The 19,895-nt window shown below is 34.6% G+C and overlaps 1 protein-coding gene across 1 annotated transcript in view; it reads left to right on the forward strand.

Moving 5' to 3' along the window:
• Positions 1-19,895, forward strand: part of HTR2C (5-hydroxytryptamine (serotonin) receptor 2C, G protein-coupled) — a 274,355-nt gene that overhangs the window by 17,104 nt on the left and 237,356 nt on the right. Inside the window, exon 2 of the mRNA XM_012653519.1 lies at positions 7,111-7,168. The gene's annotated coding sequence lies outside the window, so the exon portion shown is untranslated. The remainder of the gene's footprint in view (positions 1-7,110; positions 7,169-19,895) is intronic.

Consider the following 19,895-nt stretch of genomic DNA (forward strand, 5'->3'; position numbering starts at 1 on the left):
GAGTTGAATAAATATTATGACAAGATTTTTAATAAAATTAAGGCATACCAAACAAATCCACCTGCTATCTAAGAGTATTTTAAGAATCAGTTTGCAAATACTATTCAGAGCAAAAACTTATAGAGTATTCAGAAACCGTCACTGGTTTTTAACTCAATTCCGAATTCATTAGCTTTAAACCCCCCCCCCTTTTTTTTTAAAGAAAATCACTAGTGGTATATACGCTGGCAAAATAAAGCAAAAAGAGAGTTGAAAGAAAGAGATAGGTTTGTGTAATAAGGTTCAGAATTGCCCAAAATAACCTTTAACAAGTATCAACTGTGAATAGAGAAGTTAAAATGTATCAAACACAATTTTTGCCTATGATAAAGAAGGTATGGGGTTTCTTCTACTTGGCCACTTATTGCATGATTATAGGCTTGACAGTTTCCTCACCAGAGAAGTCACTCGAACATATGGTTCAGTGTCAAGACAGATCAACAATTAAAAAGAGTCACCTCCAGCAGAAAAATTTGCATAATTCTGATTATACATAAACACTGTTATTTGCTAATTTTTAGAAAGGGGCAAGATAAAAATTGACTTTTGTATGTTATTCGATTAAAAAAGATTTCATAATGCTTTACTTGTTTTTCCATATTTGTCAAAGCTTTAGTTTTTCTTTTTAATGTCCTGCTCCAGCTTTCACATCACTATGAAAATTTGATGCATTTTGTATACACGTGCAGAATGTTGGATATTAGGATTTTGTAAATTAAAATCTGGCCTTTCATGAATCTTAGATGTATAAAATGGTTACACTTTTATTATGTAAAATTAATATATTTCCCGATGGATTTTGTAACAATACAATCAGTCCATCCTTCAGAGGGGACCTTTTCACAGATCCCCTACCATTTCATTAAAATTGAAGTTTAATGTGATCACGTGTTCTCACACTTAAAAATTTATCTTTTTTTTTATTTCATCATATTATAGGGGTACAGATGTTTAGGTTACGTATGTTGCCCTTGCCCCCCCTCCCCCCTTAAGTCCGAGTTTCAAATATGTCCATCCTTCGGGTGGTGCGCATTGCACTCTTTGTGTATGCATATACCCATCCCGTCCTCCCTCCTCCCCCCTTCCCCCTGCCGCATGCCCAACATCCAATAGATGTTATTCTTATATGTACACTTATGTGTTGATCAGTTAATACCAATTTGATGGTGAGTATATGTGGTGCTTGTCTTTCCATTCTTCGGATACCTCACTTAGTAGAATGTGTTCCAGCTCTATCCAGGAGTATACAAGAGGTGCTATATCACTGTTGTTTCTTAAAGCTGAATAGTACTCCATGGTATACATATACCACATTTTATTAATCCACTCATGGATTGATGGACACTTGGGTTGTTTCCACATCTTTGCAATTGTGAATTGAGCTGCTATAAACATTCCGGTGCAGGTGTCTTTCTTATACAGTATCATTTGTTCTTTTGGGTAGATGCCCAGTAATGGGATTGCTGGATCAAATGGTACTTCTACTTGTATCTCTTTAAGGTATCTCTATATTGGTTTCCACAGAGGTTGCACTAGTTTGCAGTCCCACCAGCAGTGTATGAGTGTTCCTATCTCTCCGCATCCACGCCAACATTTATTGTTTTGGGACTTTTTGATAAAGGCCAGTCTCACTGGAGATAAGTGATATCTCATTGTGGTTTTGATTTGCATTTCCCTGATGATTAGAGATGTTGAGCACTTTTTCATATGTTTCTTGGCCATTATTCTGTCTTCTCTTGAAAAATTTCTGTTCATGTCCTTTTCCCACTTTTTGATAGGGTCGTTTGATTTTTTCTTGTTGATTTTCCCGAGTTCTGAGTAGATTCTGGTTATCAGCCCTTTATCGGATTTGTAGCATGCAAAAATTTTCTCCCATTCTGTAGGTTGTCTGTTTGCTCTTGTGACAGTTTCTTTGGCTGTGCAGAAGCTTTTTAATTTGATCAGGTCCCATTTATTTATTTTGGTTGTTGCTGTGATTGCCTTTGGGCTCTTTTTCATAAATTCTTTGCCTAGGCCAATGTCTAGAAGAGTATTTCCAACATCTTCCTCTAGAATTCTAATAGTTTCACCCCTTGGGTTTAAATCTGTTACCCAGCATGAGTTGGTTTTTGTGAGAGGTGAAAGGTGTGGATCCTGGTTCATAAAAATTTATCTTTTTAATGGTTGATATTTCATTTGAAGTAACGGCTTTAACCCCAAATCATTTTTAACAGTTTTATGGAAATGTAATTCACATACTATACAATTTGACCATTTTAATATGTAAAATTCAATGGCTTTTAGTATACTCAGAGTTGTACAACCATCATCACAATTTAGAACATTTTCATCAACCCCAAAAGAAATCCTATACCCATATACAATCACTCATACTTCCTTCACCCCCACCTCTGGGCAACCAGAAATCCTCTTTCTTTATTTGCTTATTCTGAGAACCTGCAAACTTTTAACAGACATACTTGCTGGCAACATCCGAGAGGTTTTAGATTAAGAAGGGTTGACAAATAAAACAAAAGGAAATTTGTGGTTAGATTTCAGCAATAGAGTCTTGACTTATCTAGCTAAATCCTTAATGTTTCACACTTCTGAAAGTAATAAAATTTTGTATCTGATATTCTGTCCTCCTTAGTTTTGTTATTCAATTTTATTTTAGTATTGAAAAATCAATAAGAAGGAAGTTATCTTCCAACTGCTCCTGTTCAAAATCAATTGGTATGGAAAACCTAAGTTTCTAACTCAGGAAAGTTAAAGTTCTACTCATTTGTTTCATTTTTTTCCCATTCCATCCTATCAAGCCTTGCCAAACATAACTATCCTTTCCAGAGAGGAAGCATTTACCTCAAAAAACTTTTGTGTGCATGCTATTAGCAGTTGACTGAAGCATGCCATCTGTTTCTTTTCTAAATCTCTAATATGGAAGAGATTTCTTTAAAATTACACCTATTCAGAAGACTTTTATGAAATAAAATTGCCTGTCATTCTGATTGGCTCTGAATCTTTCTTTTCGAATAGTGGTGTAGCATAACACATTAGTAGGAACTTTCAGTTAATGTACATTTTAGCTGCCAACATCACTAATTAAAAAAAAAGTACATAAAATCTGAATATAAAAACCGGGGCCTTCTACCTAAAATGTAGTATTTATTATTTAATATGCTCCCCATTAAAATAATAAATCTCATAATATCTAATAAATATGTACTAGAATCTATTAATTGTATCCCCCATACATATTTTAATCTATTTTTGCAGAAATGTATATGCTCTATACACACTAGAAAATAATTGTTTTTCTTATTTGCATTCTGCTAAATGGGAGGTAATAGGCAATGCATCCTTTTGTGTTTGAAAGCTTTCTCCAGTGATTTTGTCTTTTGTAATTAGTCCTTTGGTTTGTCATGTTTGGTTGGACTTCTGGTCATCGTTTCAAGTGTCACTGATGTCTACTTCATTGCTGTCTTTGACATGACACAGCAAATCTAAAAGGCAGTATCATGTTAAACAAAGATTGAAGTTTGAAAGAATACAATGATAACTTGAAGGGAAAGTTAGGAAGATTGAAATTAATAAATTAGCAGGATAAGACAAGGGGGTATGTATACTTTAAATAGCCTATAAATGAAACTCAGTGATAGAGGGAAAAAATGTTTTGAACAAAGGAAGAAGTAGAAAAGGAGAAGAGCATACTGTATGGTTCCATTGATACCAACTTCCGGAACTAGCAAAAATAATCTGTAACCATAGAAGTCAAAAAATGGTTGCTTGGAGCTTGGAAGGTGGTGACTACGAAAGAGCAGGAGGATAGAAATGCTTTGTATTTTCATTCGGGTGGCAATTACACAGGTATAAACATTTGTCAAAATTGATAAAACTCTACATTTAAAATACACATATTTTATTATATGTAAATTATATTTCATTAACATAGATTTCTTAAAAAGCCTAAGTAGGCGTAAAGGTTACCATTTGGTCTATTTGTAGTCCTGTTTCAATCATGAATGGAAGATGACCTCCTTCTTTTGAAATGAATCTGAATATCCATGAATTTCCCAAAAAGTACATAAAGCTTTTTGTAATGACAGCATTTCCTTCTGCTGCTCGGGATTGAGTACTGGCATTTTAATGACAACGGAGCCACAGTAAGGTAGGCATTTCTTTGATAGACATTCCACTTTAGATGCCTGTTTTTCCCTATGATTTCAACTGAAGAAGCAATAAAGCAGCAAACTTATCCATTAAATCTTCACAGGGTTCTTATGACTTCTAAAGCACAATTTTGAATTGAATCTACTGTTTTATCATATTCTTTCTCAGGGTAAGCTGAAAAAAAACAGCAATAATTTTTGTAGGAAAAGTAAGATAAAATCTACCTTGAACAATCACAAAATTACCCTTAATGTCACTTCATAAATCAGTTATAAATAGTGTCAGGGGGACTAGGATTGCACATGTGAAGTTTAAAAATATTCTAAGCACAATTTTTGTAGGAGGGAATTGCATGGTGTTTGGATTAATATAGAGAGCAAGGTCGTGGCCAGGGGCATCTATCTTTTCGATCTAGAGTCATTGGCTAAAAAGGGAAAAAACCAAAGTCATTGTGGGAATTTTTTAAATCTTGGAGAGGAACTTGAAATGATAGAACGTTGGTAATAAAATATAGCTCAAGTTTATGTATAATTACCTAAGTGAAAAAAATGGGGAAAGAGAGTGTATGATAGATGCAAAATATTAATATTAAGAATGTAGTGATCAAGCGGGTGAGAAGAAAATGGGGATGAAGTGAGAGACAGAAATTGAGAAAAAATTTGATTTTACTCATGGTATCTCATACTTTTTAAAAATTAATTAAAATTTTAGAAATCTACTCTAAAACGTTAGAGCCATCAGAAAATTATTTTCAGTTGGTAGGTTTTGAAGAAATTTTTTTTAAAAAATGTCAGATTGGCTGATGTTTAATGAAGGAGCAAGAATGTTTTATTATAAGATCTCTCAATCCTCACCCAAAGGAAAAAAAACCAGCAATAAATAAATCCTTCCTGAATAAACGGAAAAGTCACAATCATAGCTCACATTGTTCTGACTGCAATGGTCACAATTGGCCACTAGGGGGCTGTACTTCCGTTCGCAGTAGTTCTCAGGCCACAACCATTTTATTCCCTCCAAGGGCATATGTACAGTTAGGTAGAACGGGTCATTACTGTGCACTGAGATGATCTCGTCCTTTACTGCAATGCAATGTATAATTCTTATTGTACAGAGTAATAACTTGGCCACCAAGTATTTCACCAAGCATGGAGTCTCATCATTGCTCCAAGATTGCTATTCATTTTGTGCCTCTGCTTCTTGAAACATATTAGGTAGAACCAATTTTACAACCCCTTTCCCCAAGAAATTATTTTTATTTACTACAGATCTCCTACTGTTTCATTAAAAATTGAAGTTTAATGTGATCATGTGTTCTCGAATAGCCATTTCAATAAATCATTGCTCTATTTTGAGCTGTAAGAGACACAAGAAATACTATTTTCTGAAATTTGGATTAAAACAGCAAAGTTTTAACCCAAGTTATTACTTTTCCCTCACTTGAAATCAGAACTATTTTTTACTGTCATAAGGAATGAAAAATATAATGATGTATTGGTATAGTAGTGTGGTCCCCAACCCCCAGGCTGCAGAGCAGTACCGGTCCATGGCCTGTCAGGAACCAGGCCCGACAGCAGGAGGCGAGCAAGTGATGCTTTGTCTATATTTACAGCCACTTCCTCATTACTGGCATCACTGCATAAGCTCCACCTCCTGTCAGATTGGTGGTGGCATTAGATTCTCACAGGAGTGTGAACCCTACTGTAACCTGCACGTGCGAGGGGTCTAGGTTGTGCCCTCCTTATGAGAATCTAATGCCTGATGATCTGAGGTGGAGCTGAGGCGGTGATGCTAGTGCTGGGGAGTGGCTGCAAATACAGATTATGATTAGTAGAGAGGTTTGAATGCACAATAAATGTAATGTGCTTCAATTATCCACAACCATCCCCCTCTGCACCCCCAGTCTGTGGAAAAATTGTCTTCCATGAAACAGGTCCCTGGTGCCAAAAAAGTTGGGGACTGCTGGCATAGTATATTGTATGTTGGATGTTGTAAGGGGTAGTCACATTAAATTATTTAAATGTGGCTTTAACATTTATTATATAAATGTTTCTTCAAGTAGTACAAATAGTACTTCAAAAGTACTATTCTTCAAATATGTTAATTTGTGTTGATAAGTATATGAGCTAATAAAATATTTTAATATCCTCAAATAATATAATATTGATAATTAACATTTCCTATGTATTTGTCATAGTTTTAATGGTCTTTATTTATTTGTTTATTTATTTATTTATTTATTTATTTTCAGGTACTGACACTGGAACTTTAATTGTCTTTCTATTTTATTTATTTGGCTAAATGGAAAAGTTAGCTTTAAATTTTTTTAAAATCCCTGTATTTAAAACTTTTTTGGTCATGTTCTTTATGTTTTGAGAAATTTTAGGTGCTTACAAAATGCTAAATGTTAATATTCTTATACCAAATTTATTTGTCCTACCACGGAGAAATGTAGCTGGCTAATATTTGTTTCGATCTTGTTCTTGCATTCCAAAATAAATACTGGCAACTAATGCTGTTATAATAATTGATACTGAAATGGTGATTTTTTCCCCTCCTAGAGTCTAGGACTGTTTTAGTACCTATGGGTAAAATACTATTTAACTACTGTTCTGTAATTGTTTTATGTGAAATATTGTTTCAACTAAACATTTGACTTGGAATTTTGCTGATTCATTTAGAATTAAAACTAATATTTCATTTCCTTTTTAGCAAAAAAGTGAACACTGAAATACCTGCTATACTAATATTTTGTTGTTTTAAATTTGTTTTATATAAATAAGTCTTTCTTCTGAAGTTTAGGTATATCAGCCTCACTACTGAATGATATCAGTCATGCATTATATGTGAATAGTATAGGTACTCTAAATAGCACCTTACTTATATTTACAGAATTCTCATTGCATTTTTCTCAATATTTGCTTTTAGGGTTATCAGCTAATACCCGCGAGCATAGGCCAACCAGCGCCATCCTTCAAAAATAATTGTAAGTATACCCAAACAAATGCCTTGAGACTCTTATTTTGCAATAATATTCAACTATTTTAATTATAATTAGGTGATTCCCATTATTTTGCTATTGTAGACTTACCCCTGAACTGGTAAAACAATATGCTAATAATGGCCTACCATATCTGAAAAAGAATATTACTTACTTGGTTAATGGCATTTTAATGCAACCTAAAAAAAAAAAATCTCAGCTTACTTTATTACCAAGTAATGTGTGATACAGACACCCTTACCAAATCATTAACTACTACCCCAACTTTATAGTAAATAAACATAAGATGAGATACAAACTGGGACAATTAGGTTAGTGAAGACAAAATATGAATGTTCAACTTTCTCCTTCAGTGATAAACTCTTATATCCATAATTAGGGTGTAGGAAATCTAACTATTGTTTCCCATGATAAATTTTAGAAAGCAAAGCTCCTCAAAATATTCTTGACAGATGGACCTACAAATCTCAGGAGAAGGGGAGGGGAGATAGAGAACTTTGTTTCTCGAAAGGGGGTATCAGTTAGAAATGCTGAAAAATACAGATCTAGAGAATGGATAACTCCACATTCTATAGAATTCCAGAGCATGATTATTTGATTGGGTAAATATATTACAAGTTAAGTAAGGTGGATCAAAATTAGATCCTTTATTTTAATGTCCAGACTGCACAGAGAATTCTCAATTAAATTTCTGATTGTTCTCATAATCATACATATACCACAGAATGTTTTTAGAATTATCATTTTGGAGGAAGAACTGATATGATTGTTTAGGCTAATTCATTTTTGACAAAATTTTAAAAATTTAAAATTTTAAAAATTTTAACAGAAACTTTTAGAATAGCAGTATATACTCATTATATAAGATAAATTAAATAATACAAAAATAAAGTGAAAATTTGAAGTCTACCAAAATTCAAGAGAAGTTAGGGATATAATAGAGTCGGGACTGTCTGTTGCACACATTATTAATGATCACAAAATAAAAGAAAGAAGAAAATAGAGATTTTGCATCAACAGAGTTGCATGAAAATGGCTGCATTAAAATGTACTCATAGTCAGAATGGCCAACATCAAATTGTTCTGCTTTGTTATTTAAGGACTTACCATTTAAGATGATGGCAAAAGTAACTTCCTTTGTTTAATATGTATTGAAAAAATCCTTAATTCTATCAGCAGCCCTCCATAGGGGGAAAATTCAAAAAAAATTCATAAGCAAAATTAAAAAAGTATAAAATGTAAAATTTTAAAGAGCCCCCCTGCAGCTGTCCTGAAAGTGCACAGGAAGTCATTCATTATAAATTTGTGAAGATCCAAGTTTGCCTGCAGATATTTTTACTGCGTGGGTGAAATAGGTTAACGTGGACACGCAGGTAAGTTTACACTCTCAAGCTTCAAACAGTGGTCACACAAGACTATCTCACATATATCAATGGCATGGTAAGCCTTGTTTGATAGCAAAGACGAAGGTCAGCCTTACTAGAATGTGAAGTAAGCCAATTTCATCTTTACTATTTCCCTTTCAGCACTATTCTGTCCTTACCATGTTTTCTCTCTACCTCCATGTGCCAAATATCCACAACTCCGTGATGAGTGCTCCTTGAGTCTCTCGCAAGCCTGTACACCTCTCTTTGTACACACACCTCTTAACACTTTGCTCTTATCCAGCTGTTAATTAGAGAAAATTTGCTATGTAAATTCATCCTAAAGTGGCAATACTTAACAAGACCTACCCCATTCAGAGAGAGGCACATTTTAATATTGAAAATGTGACTCCAGGCTGAGCACGGTGGCTCACGCCTGTAATCCTAGCACTCTGGGAGGCTGAGTCAGGAGGATCACTTGAGCTCAGGAGTTCAAGACCAGCCTGAGCAAGAGCGAGACCCCGTCTCTAGTATAAATAGAAAGAAATTAGCCAAACAACTAAAAATAGAAAAAATTAGCCGGACACGGTGGCGTGTGCCTGTAGTCCCAGCTACCTGGGAGGCTGAGGCAGGAGGATCGCTTGAGCCCAGGAGTCTGAGGTTGCTGTGAGCTAGGCTGACGCCACAGCACTCTAGCCCAGGCAACAGAGTGAGACTCTGTCTCAAAAAAAAAAAAAAAGAAAAAGAAAATGTGACTCCAATAACTGAATCCCTTGATGGGCTGAAGGGGAATATATGCTTCAAATTTCACCATGTAGGTATGTAAAGTTGTTGGCTACTTCACTTCTCTGTAAGGCTGGCCTTGTCAGGATATGTTAGTGACATGAAGAAAATGTGTACAACATATTTACTATAAAAGTCTGGAGCCTGGTTCTTTATAGTAAGTAATATTGATGTTGTTAAACATATTAATGCTCCTGTATATAGAAAAGTGCCAGGATTTTTATTATAATGTGTACACATATGCAACCTTGTATTCTTTGGGTTTTGGATATGTGGATCCATGGTGATTTCTGTGGCTATTTTAAGCTGTATAAAATTCAATCCATCTTAAAAAATAAATTTGTCTTCACTATCATTCGAATTTAGTAATACCTTCTCTAAAGCCCTACTTATATCACCTATGCTACTGTGAGATATATTTATATATGTATATACACACATACATATATACTTATATCATACATATATATACACACATATATATTTATATCACAGTCAAGGTAACAATTTAGGTAATGTATTCAATGTCTTTTGTGATAAATGATCATTCGGACAACTGCGCTCCTCCTGAATTGGATAAGGTTTGTAATATCAGTAAGTATTAAAGGTAAACATTTTCTTTTCTCAGTAAAACCACATCTGCCTTTAAAGTTCTTCACAGAAAAGGTTAATGTAATGAAGAAATAGTGCACACACACAGGCTGTACACTGCCATGACAGGATTTATACTTGTCACTCTCTTGATACCTGTATTAACATTCCAGAATTTTTATTATTTAATTATGTGTCCTTGTGTTGCTGCAAATAAATACAAGTTCAGTTAAGAGAATTTTTTATTTCAATATGAGTTTTCTGATATACATATAACTGAGTATCTATTGCAGAGTTCTTTAGGTTACCAAATTGCTTTAAGAAAAACAAAATAGACCATAACAAACATCAAATATAACCTACACTGATAGACAATTTCATTATTTCACTTTGCAGTTTATTGAAGTTTATTGTAGTTGTTTTATTCACACATATTTAATTGCTAAAATAATTATATTTTATTAGTCATCAATTCTTCATTTGGTTAAAGTAAATAATATACAATCAAAAACTCATGAAAGGAGCACAGAATCGAGTATGTTAAGTAACAGAATATAGTTTGTCCTACATAGAGCACGTGCTTTTTATATAACCTACAGGAACATGGTGTCTTGCACATAATAAATATTCTATAATATATTCAATAATTAGTTTAATAACTATTTAACTTATAATTATAAAATAATAGCACCTCTAGAGGAGAGATATTCAATTAAGCATGCTTTTTGGAACGTACATATTTAAAGCACAGGAAAACTTGAGCTTTGATAATTCTGCATTTTGTACAGTTTTTACTTTTATTAATAATCCAAAAATTTAAGTGATCCTTTATAATAATCAACTGGATTCAAAAGACATGGCATTGACTAAGTACTTAAAGAAATGATTATTATATTTAATAATCTAATTGAGCCAACCGATAACTTGAAAGACTATATAGCATATATATTTTTCACTCTGAGTAGCCTATGCCAAAATTCAACAAGACTATCAACATAGTTTAGTATGCCTATATTCTGTGATATTTCAACTTTTGAAAAATAAGTGAAAGTTACTTTATTTTGGAAAGAAAAGTAGCCAAACAGTATCAAAGTACTTCCAAAGTCATATGTCCGTTCACACTAGACAATAGCAGTAAAATAATTTTACACCTATGTTTTCTGTTTTTCAACATATACCTTTCAAAAATATACTTGAACTTTTAAATTATACATTTTCAAAATATTCATATCTCCTTAAATATAAAATATAGGTATAATTTAAGTAACTTCACCAAGTTAATTAATACATGTCATATAAGAGGATGTCATAATCAAAGAGTTTATGACACAAAAATGTTGATTTTTATTTCATTATTTGAAAATATTTTAGTCTTAACTTCAGTAAGTATGACTTTAATTTAAAAATAGCACATACCTTTCAAATAAAAAGCAGATATTTTAATAGCATGGGAGCTTTTACGTGCCATGTGAAGTGAACATTTGCATATTATATCATATTTCAATCACATTTTTACTCTTATTTAAAAAGAATTTTCCCCCACCAAAATTAAACATATGGCCCAGATGAATAATGCATTGTGTATGCAAGATTCCTAACCATCACTTTCTGTAATATTTCCACTGTGTAGATCTACATATAGTTGTCCATTTAGTTCTCCCAGAACAAATCTTTAGAGATACTAATAAACTATTACTAAACCAGTAAGAAAGATACTAGTAACATATGAAAACCAAATCATATATTTGTAGTGTAGCCATTAAAAGTATACATCAATCAAAATCTATATATAGTTAATTGCCATCTTATTGAGTATTCTCATTGTCTTCATAGGGTTTTAATTATGTAAGCAAGTACTCTCAATGCATTTGCAAGTGTCTTAGCCTCACAGGGCATGACACCGTCATTTGGATAGTTGGATTAAACAAGAAATTGTGAGTAATCTTTGAACATCTTCCTCTCCCTTATCCCTCATAAAAAATTTATCACTAATTCCAGTCAGTTTTAGCTCCTGCATATCTTCACTCCATTTCTGTGATCGTTATACCAGTTTGGCTTTCCATCATCTGTTGTCTATGTACTGGAATAGCCTTCTAACTAACCTCTCAATTACACATTTGTACTCCCAGATCCATTTTCCCAATTCTTATTGTTCTTAGGATAAATACTAAAGTCTTTATCATGGTTTATAAAAGACAAACTGATCTGGCCCCTTTTACCTCTTCATTGTCATATTTTCCTTCATACCCCTCATGAATACATCAGCTATACCGGTCTACTTTCAGTTTCATTTTTATTTTTATTTTTTTCTGAGACAGGGTCTCACTCTGTCACTCAGGCTGGAGTGTAGTAGCCCAGTCATACTTCACTGCAGCCTCAAACTCCTGGGCTCAAGCAATCCTCTTGCCTCAGCCTCCTAAGTAGCTGGGACTACAGGTGTGTGCCACCACACCCCAGCTAATTTTTCTATTTTTTGTAGTGATGGGCTCTCACTATGTTGCCCAGGCTGGTCTTGAACTACTAGCCTCAAGCAATTCTCCTGCCTCAGTCTTCCAAAGTGCTGGGATTATAGGCGTGAGCCACCACACCTGACCCATTTTCAGTTCCTTGAACATATGCTCTCTCTGATCACAGGGCCTAGCCAGAAATTGTGCTTTATCTTGTGAATACTACCTTGCATTCCTTATCTCTCCTAATAATCACATCATTAATCAACACCTATTAAGACTTCAAAACACAAGTTAAAAGGCATTTCTTCTGGAAGCAGGGACGCCCTCTTGCCCACCTAACCCCCTAAGACTAGGTGAGCATCCCATTGTAAATCTTCATAGATAACACTGTGCAACTTTCCATCATAGCACTTGTCGCAGTTAATAATTATACATTTATTTCTGTGATTACTTGAGGATTGCTATCTGCTCCACTAGATGTGAACTCTATGAGATCAGGGACAGTATTGCTCAATATTGTATTTTAGCAACTAGCACAGTGCCTAGCAGATACCAATGACTTCATAAAGATTCCTTGACCAAATAACTGAATGAACAAATAGGTATTATCTATTAAAAAGTCATTTGTGTAACTTTTGGGGATGGTTAGTCTGCAGCTGTTCAATTGCAAAGGATATTTTCTACTTTCCCCCTAGTGGCAGCTTCAAATATTGCAGCCTGGTGAAAAATTAGAAGCCTCAGTGACCAAGACCTTAACAAGGGTTGCACACATGAGTTATCAACTGCTAATTGTGACAGCAGTAGAAGTATTACCATGACTTTAGATGTAATGTTAGCTATATAAGCAACCGACACTAATAAGTGCCTAATGCCACATTTGAGTTGTTTGAGCAGTCCGACAGGGATTTTGAATACGTCTCTCTTGCCCTATTTTATGCACCAAGAGCTTCACATTCACATTTTAAGACATCAGATAACCAAATTATATCACTGCTATCCTTTATTAAATAAGAAAATTCAAATTTGTGACAAATGAATTATAGTTTAACTTGTAAAGCATTAAGGATTATTGCTAATGGGGCTTACATTTCACACTAAAAAATTGAATATATATACACGTGTATATAATATAGAATGAATATATTATTGAATATGAGTATATGGAGTATATATTGAATATATATATGAATGTAATTGAAATATATTGTTACTAAATGAACACATTGCTAAGTGATATAATTTTTAGTTCATATTTCCTCCTGGCTAACTATATTTTCTTATTTCTGCTTTAATTTTACATTGTACTTTATTTTTATTCCACTTGGCTATTTTGCAATGACCAAAATTTGTCTTCAATTCTATATATCTGCCATAATTCATACATTTTATTATACTGATCATGTTTCCAATTTTCATATGTTAAAAGATTGACAGACAATTTTAAGACAGCATGATAAGTGCTAGACTAGTGTTTTCCACACCTTATTATGGGTTGAATCGTCTGGAGATCCTATTAAGCTGCAGGTTCTGATTCAGTGGGTCTGGGAAGGGCTCTGAGATTCTGTGTTTCTAACAAGCTCCCAGGTGTCCAGGGACGACACTCAGAGTAGCAAGGTAATGGAGCTACAAACTCCATTTGTTCACTCCAGGGTCAACAAACTTTTTCTGTAAAAAGCCAGATGATAAGTATTTTTAATGTTGTGGACCATATGCACTACTCAGCTCTGGCATCGCAGCTGTAGGTCAGCTCCAGACAACATATAAATGAATGGGTGGGGCTTGGTTCCTATAAAACTTTATGAACACTGAAATTTGAATTTCCTACAGTTTTCACATACCATAATGTATATTTATCTTTTGTTTTTTTCCAACCATATCAAAATGTAAGCACCATTCTTACCTCGTGGGCCATACGGAACAGTCTGTAGTTGGCTAACCACACTATTAGAGCATAAAATCCCAGTGGATAACTTTGCCAGAGGCTAGAGTGGAGGTGGGGATAAGGATAGGCTCTGTAGAAAAGATAACAGTTGAGTTGGGACTTGAAGAAGTAAGACTTTTCTGGACAGACAAGTGGGAGGAAGTGAAAGACAAAGATAAAGACAAGCGACAGCATTAGTGTGTTCTCTCAACTGAAAGCATCAGAGTGTGGCATGAGACAAACAAGCCCTTCTGAGTTGAGACGGCGCAAGGAAATGGCGACCGCTTAAATGCATATTTAAATAGTTTTAAACTTTAGCGAATAGTGTTGTCACATAAGCACGCAGAATGAGCAGTGGGGGGTGCCATTAAGTTCCACATTTCAGAATTTCAAGAAAGGACTGGTCTACTGGGAGGGAGAAAGAATTGAAATTATTGAGGAAAGCAGGAAGAACTGCATTGGAAAGGTCAGGACTCTCTGAAAGTGACTGCAAACTGTTCTCAAATGAAAGCTATCTGGAAGGATTTATATAAAGTGATCAGGGTTTGCAAATTCATTGATGAAATGTGGAATGTGTATTATATAACCAGGCAGAGCAACCATTTTTCCATTCTTACAAAACACACAGCAGATTAAAAAGGAAAGCTAAGAACTGAGGATTAAAGATCTGAAAAATGGTCTCTACAAATGCCTTCTTGTCTGACTGACTTTGAGGATGAGCTATAGAGTAGATATACACGCTCAGAGGTAAAATGAGCCTATAGGTTTTATAGAAGATGTTTTTGTTAGTTCTCTAGAGGTGGCCGTAAAGTGAAATGATGGAATATTACCAAAAAAAAAACAGAGTTTGAAATTATGAAAGATGGAATATCAGCTATAAAATTAACACAAGCCAATGCTTTTTGGAACTCTCTTCCTCCAATTCTCTTTCCATTTCCCATCTCATCCCTACGCCTTCCCTCCAAAGGACTTTGGACAGTTGTTTTGGAGGTGTGCTTCATTGGAATGCTGGATGTGAATTAAGATTTGCTGAAAACCTATTATACACGAAGCATGAATTTTTAAAAATTTTCTTGACAATCTAATAAATGGTGAATTTTAACCACCACTTAACAGACAAGGAAAGAAAGGGTTGGAATCCTAGCACTCTGGGAGGCCCAGGAAGGAGGATTGTTTGAGGTCAGGAGTTCTTTGAGACCAGCCTGAGCAAGAGCGAGAACCCCATCTCTACTAAAAATAGAAAAAATTAGCCAGGTGTGGTGGCACGTACCTGTAGTCTCAGCTACTTGGGAGGCTGAGGCAGGAGGACAGCTTGAGCCCAGGTATTGAGGTTGCTATGAACTAGGCTGATGCCACGGCACTCTAGCCCGGCTGACAGAGTGAGACTTTGTCTCAAAAAAAAAAAAAAAAGAAAGAAAGAAAGAAAGAAAGCCTAATTTATTTATCCAGATCTCCCCTCAAATAGCCAATACATCTACCAGTAGATGTGGCTTAGTAGTAACCCAGGGGTACAAAATGGGAGGCGGAGCAAACGGAGAGTTTCCGCTTTTCCACAATAGGGGAAATGCTAGTTTACCTTCCACATGTATAGGAAAGATTTGTCTATGGCTTTGATCAAATCAAAAGCAAAAGCAATTATCTACAAGTTTTGATCAGAACATTTTAAGTGATTTTTAAATACTGGCTAACCATGAGAGAAAAGGCAGCATGGTTTTATTAATGAAAGTTAGGAAGAGTAGCAAATCTAGACATAATAAATTTATACGGTGTTTTTTTAAACATTGGAAGGACCTGTGACCAGGTTTCCCACCAAATGAGGAGAAATGTTGTATATAGTCATAAACTATCATGTGTTGAGCATCTGCTCAATGCCAGGCACTATGCTGGGTGCTCTACAAACTATTTCCTTTAATTTTCACTACATTCTGTTGAAAGTGGTTATTATTACCCATACTTAACATATGAGGTCTAGAGGGCTTAAGTGAGTTATCCAAAGTCCCCCGAGTTCTACGGACTTGCTAAGAAAAACTGCCAATGTGTCAATCTTGTAATTAAGTATCTAACACATAACAGATGCTAAAAAGATGTCAACTATTGTTTTCTTACTGTTATTGTCATTGTAATAATTGCCATTTACTTAGCTCCTTTAAATCTTACTTACCTCAGCCATAACGTGGAAGTCAGCATAATGTAAGTTTGTCAGAAAAATTACATTAAATGACCCACTTAAAGTTTCCAGCATATGCAAGCCACTTAGTAAATGTCAAAACCCTATAAATTTTCCCTTGAAGGATGCTTTTTATTTTCAAAAGGAGCAAATAAGACAATGGATATTGATACTTTCAGCTATTTAGTGGCATGGCCCTGGGTAATGAACTTGACCTTTATCTTCCGAAAGAAATGTTTTACTAGAAAATGACTTTGGTAAAAGTGACTGCAATCAGGAATTTAAAAGAGTTTATGGCTGAAATACTCAGAATATACTTCAAAGTTTCTGAGTTTTTTTCTACCCCATCTACTACTTCCTTTTCCTATCTTCCTATAATTTGTCTCTTTAAGGACTTAGATAATTTTTTAATATTTCTGTATTTGACAAACTGGTGTTATTCATAATGCTATTAGTCTAACTCATTCATTTGTGTCCCAATTCAAAAGTTGTCTTTTAATAGTTGAAACAATGTTTATCGTTAGTACAGAAGTCCTTAACAAATGTGTTCAATAAATATTGGATGAAAGAGTGAATCAATGACTCATTTCCATTATTATTTATCACTTTTATATCTTTAGATTTCTGCAAAGAAAGCTTCCTTTAAATTGGATATGTACTTATCTCTGCAAATTCATTTTAACAAAACACATCATGTTCTCCTAAATGCACAAATGAATTAGTCTTTATTATACTTTATTTTTTAAAATTATATTTAAAATTGATTTTGGTACTTGATGTGCTAACATTTAAATGCAGGACAGCTTCCTTACATTGTTTGCTCCTTGGTGCTTCTCTTCATTTAAAATTTGTTTCGATGACTTCTGGCACTCCTCATGCCTTTAAAGCACAAACCAAATTTTCAGTTTACAAACAGATCTTTATGTTATTGGCCAACAGTAAATTCTGATTCTAAAAGGAAAAAAAAAATGACCAAGTATCCCTACCATGCTAAATAAACCTGATATTTTAGGATCTTTTCCAAATTTTTCAAATAAAGGCAGAGCTAGGTAATACATTTGTAAAGTAAATAATTCTATGGGGAAAATGTTTATTTGAAAGCTTATCATTGAAAAGATAGCTCAGGGAAAGAAAGCTCTAAGGCCAATGAGGGGAAAATAAATGAAGAAAGGGTAAGACAAGCTTGTGTTGTAATGGAGGGGTAAAAAGTGGCTCCTGAAATCAACACTGAAGACAGAGTTGAATTTAGAATTTGGAGGGAAGAGTATTTCAAAATGTGTGTTGGGGTGGGGAGAGCTTCTTGAAAAGCTTAGACAACAATGAGCATTGCATAAGACAGGGCCAACAGGGCCTGCGACCTTATTGGGTTATACTCAGTAATGGGAGATAAGGTGGGATAGGTAAGGTGAGAGCAACATGGAGAAGATGGCAAGAGGCAGGTGCTGATTAGGGGGTTTTGATCATATTTATAGTAGCTCTTCCAAAGGGGAACTCCTGTAAGTGCTTAGAAATATGCGACTGCATCTCTCATCTTGGTCCTATAGTGCTGACGCTTTGGTATTGTGCTCTCCCATTATTACACCTGTAAGAAACATCTCCTACCGCCAGGTGGCTACAGAGTCGTGCCATGTTTGGGTAGTTTTCAGGTGTTGGGGACACTGATGTGGTGAAAGTTTTCCCAGGTTACAACTTTTAAAAACTGATAATCTATTTAATACTCTATCTACTATCTGGACAATCTTTTGGGAAAAGTTGAATTGAGTTCATCCCTTCTCAGTATTCACAGGTTTAGGGAATTGATTTATATGTTTGATTCCCAAGGGTGGCACCAAAGCAAATGAAATAGAAAGAATTCATATGATTTGTATCTGGTTTCTGTGCACCCTGCATTATAATCCATGACCTGTTCTCAGATAATTCTCCTTGGTGTCATTGCTATCGAGCATTGAATTACGACATTCAAGAATAATTTTTTTATTCCTCTCTCACAATTCACTGATTGAGATTCCCTATGGCAAAGTTATACCTGTAAGAAGGAATGTTCACTGAACTAGAGGAAGAGAAAAGGCTAGCAAGGCTCTCTAAAGCCTTCAGGGGAAGGTCAGTGGCAATTTGGATAGTAGTAGCTGGCAGAATACAGATCCGGCAGCTCTGTCTCCATTATACTTTATGATATCATGCCCCAGAGAACATGAAGTTCTCAGTTTATTTTGGGGGAAAATTATATAAATCCAAGATCATTATTTTTGACTGTATTAATAGATAATGCATTAAGTTTGCATTAGAACTAAAAATGATGTAACCTAGTTTTTAAAAAGCAAAACACCGCAATGAACATATCAAAATGCCCCTATCATAGGGGAAAGGATGCTGTTTATTGCTCTAAATTATTCAGAAGTTTTCACACAATTTGCTGTAAACATCTGTCTGATAGAAGAGTCCACAACTAGTAGTTGATGTTTATACATTGAATGTCATCTTTTTTCCTTTCTTCTATTTGTTTCTATAAAGAATGAGTAGACTAAGATATCTGGATATTATGTCCTTGAATATTAGATAAATTAACTGAGATAATGATGGGGAGGTATTATGTGATCAGCACTTTGCCAGGTATTAGTGGGGTTGCAGATAAATATTGGCCAAGATGTCTGACCACTCACTCACAATCTCATTGGTGAAAAAAGATTAAATAACATAAAACAAAAAAAAGGTAGAACAGTATGCTCTAAGCAATGAGGATTATACATGTACAAAGAGGTGAGGAATCAATGAAGCCTGCATTTCAGTGGAAGATCCTTCAGGAAGTGCACGCATCAGTTGTGATGAATTATATGCCCATTTTCCATCTTAGCTCTTCCATCTCATTATGCAGCCTATTTTTCTTTTTATGCCCTATTAAGTCCCTCACACTAGTACATGGTAGCCACTCCATATATATTTGATGGTTGACTAAATAATTTTTTGGCAAGGATCTAGTATAAGGGAACAAAAGAGAGACATTTTGTTTTTCTGTCAAATATAGTTATCTTGAGAAAAAATCTGTATTCACCATGATCGAGTACTTTATCATTAGATCATAGGATCTAAAAGTAAAGCTTATAAATCTGCTTCTTGAAGAGTGCATTGCCCAGTAACTCACCCTCATAGCATTGAAGAATGAAGGTCAAAATCTGAATGCCTATTGGATTCTCAAAACAATTTTAGTTCACTGATCTGAATCAATTAGTCATGACATATAATATCAAGATTTTATAAAGCTGGTAGTGACTTTTCAGGAGAGATGTTTCTCTAATGCCTGATATATCAAAAATTTAATGTAAATATTTAAATAATGTGAATTTAAGGAGCAAATAAGACAATGGATATTGATACTTTCAGCTATTTAGTGGCATGGCCCTGGGTAATGAACTTGACCTTTATCTTCCGAAAGAAATGT

This window comes from Propithecus coquereli, unplaced genomic scaffold (assembly GCF_000956105.1).
Source record: "Propithecus coquereli isolate 6110/MARCELLA unplaced genomic scaffold, Pcoq_1.0 Scaffold421, whole genome shotgun sequence".
NCBI classification, from domain to species: Eukaryota; Metazoa; Chordata; class Mammalia; order Primates; family Indriidae; genus Propithecus; species Propithecus coquereli.